The sequence below is a fragment of the Musa acuminata genome, unplaced genomic scaffold, assembly GCF_036884655.1.
Source record: "Musa acuminata AAA Group cultivar baxijiao unplaced genomic scaffold, Cavendish_Baxijiao_AAA HiC_scaffold_134, whole genome shotgun sequence".
NCBI classification, from domain to species: domain Eukaryota; kingdom Viridiplantae; phylum Streptophyta; class Magnoliopsida; order Zingiberales; family Musaceae; genus Musa; species Musa acuminata.
Genome location: NW_027020413.1, coordinates 50,001 through 52,500, shown reverse-complemented (window position 1 = coordinate 52,500; position 2,500 = coordinate 50,001).

Sequence of the window (2,500 nt, the reverse complement as noted above, 5' to 3'; positions counted from 1 at the left end):
GGTCCGTTCTTGCATGGCGCGGTGACCGTCGTGAGCGGAGCAAAACGTCAGCCATCTCAGCACCCTGGAACCCCCCGGGTGGCACAGGGCTGGATGGGGCTTTCGTATAGCAGGGACGGTGCTGCCTCACGCTTCGCTCGCTGTTCGCCGCTCGCCGCTCGCTCGCGCAGCCAAAAATGACCAGTTTTGGCCCGTTTTTGGGCTGTTTTGGCCTGTTTATGGTCCGTTCTTGCGTGGTGCGGTGACCGTCGTGAGCGGAGCAAAACGTCAGCCATCTCAGCACCCTGGAACCCCCCGGGTGGCACAGGGCTGGATGGGGCTTTCGTATATAGCAGGGACGGTGCTGCCTCTCGCTTCGCTCGCTGTCCGCCGCTCGCCGCTCGCTCGCGCAGCCAAAAATGGCCAGTTTTGGCCCGTTTTTGGGCCGTTTTGGCCAGTTTTTGGCCTGTTCTTGCATTGCGCGGTGACCGTCGAGAGCGGAGCAAAACGTCAGCCATCTCAGCACCCTGGAACCCCCCGGGTGGCACAGGGCTGGATGGGGCTTTCGTATAGCAGGGACGGTGCTGCCTCTCGCTTCGCTCGCTGTCCGCCGCTCGCCGCTCGCTCGTGCAGCCAAAAATGGCCAGTTTTGGCCCGTTTTTGGGCCGTTTTGGCCAGTTTTTGGCCTGTTCTTGCATTGCGCGGTGACCGTCGAGAGCGGAGCAAAACGTCAGCCATCTCAGCACCCTGGAACCCCCCGGGTGGCACAGGGCTGGATGGGGCTTTCGTATAGCAGGGACGGTGCTGCCTCTCGCTTCGCTCGCTGTCCGCCGCTCGCCGCTCGCTCGTGCAGCCAAAAATGGCCAGTTTTGGCCCGTTTTTGGGCCGTTTTGGCCAGTTTTTGGCCTGTTCTTGCATTGCGCGGTGACCGTCGAGAGCGGAGCAAAACGTCAGCCATCTCAGCACCCTGGAACCCCCCGGGTGGCACAGGGCTGGATGGGGCTTTCGTATAGCAGGGACGGTGCTGCCTCTCGCTTCGCTCGCTGTCCGCCGCTCGCCGCTCGCTCGTGCAGCCAAAAATGGCCAGTTTTGGCCCGTTTTTGGGCCGTTTTGGCCAGTTTTTGGCCTGTTCTTGCATTGCGCGGTGACCGTCGAGAGCGGAGCAAAACGTCAGCCATCTCAGCACCCTGGAACCCCCCGGGTGGCACAGGGCTGGATGGGGCTTTCGTATAGCAGGGACGGTGCTGCCTCTCGCTTCGCTCGCTGTCCGCCGCTCGCCGCTCGCTCGTGCAGCCAAAAATGGCCAGTTTTGGCCCGTTTTTGGGCCGTTTTGGCCAGTTTTTGGCCTGTTCTTGCATTGCGCGGTGACCGTCGAGAGCGGAGCAAAACGTCAGCCATCTCAGCACCCTGGAACCCCCCGGGTGGCACAGGGCTGGATGGGGCTTTCGTATAGCAGGGACGGTGCTGCCTCTCGCTTCGCTCGCTGTCCGCCGCTCGCCGCTCGCTCGCGCAGCCAAAAATGGCCAGTTTTGGCCCGTTTTTGGGCCGTTTTGGCCAGTTTTTGGCCTGTTCTTGCATTGCGCGGTGACCGTCGAGAGCGGAGCAAAACGTCAGCCATCTCAGCACCCTGGAACCCCCCGGGTGGCACAGGGCTGGATGGGGCTTTCGTATAGCAGGGACGGTGCTGCCTCTCGCTTCGCTCGCTGTCCGCCGCTCGCCGCTCGCGCAGCCAAAAATGGCCAGTTTTGGCCCGTTTTTGGGCCGTTTTGGCCAGTTTTTGGCCTGTTCTTGCATTGCGCGGTGACCGTCGAGAGCGGAGCAAAACGTCAGCCATCTCAGCACCCTGGAACCCCCCGGGTGGCACAGGGCTGGATGGGGCTTTCGTATAGCAGGGACGGTGCTGCCTCTCGCTTCGCTCGCTGTTCGCCGCTCGCCGCTCGCTCGCGCAGCCAAAAATGGCCAGTTTTGGCCCGTTTTTGGGCTGTTTTGGCCAGTTTTTGGCCTGTTCTTGCGTGGTGCGGTGACCGTCGTGAGCGGAGCAAAACGTCAGCCATCTCAGCACCCTGGAACCCCCCGGGTGGCACAGGGCTGGATGGGGCTTTCGTATAGCAGGGACGGTGCTGCCTCTCGCTTCGCTCGCTGTTCGCCGCTCGCCGCTCGCTCGCGCAGCCAAAAATGGCCAGTTTTGGCCCGTTTTTGGGCTGTTTTGGCCTGTTTTTGGGCTGTTCTTGTGTGGCGCGGTGACCGTCGTGAGCGGAGCAAAATGTCAGCCATCTCAGCACCCTGGAACCCCCCGGGTGGCACAGGGCTGGATGGGGCTTTCGTATAGCAGGGACGGTGCTGCCTCGCGCTTCGCTCGCTGTTCGCCGCTCTCCGCTCGCTCGCGCAGCAAAAAATGGCCAGTTTTGGCCCGTTTTTGGGCTGTTTTGGCCAGTTTTTGGCCTGTTCTTGCGTGCCGCGGCGACCGTCGTGAGCGGAGCAAAACGTCAGCCATCTCAGCACCCTGGAACCCCCCGGGTGG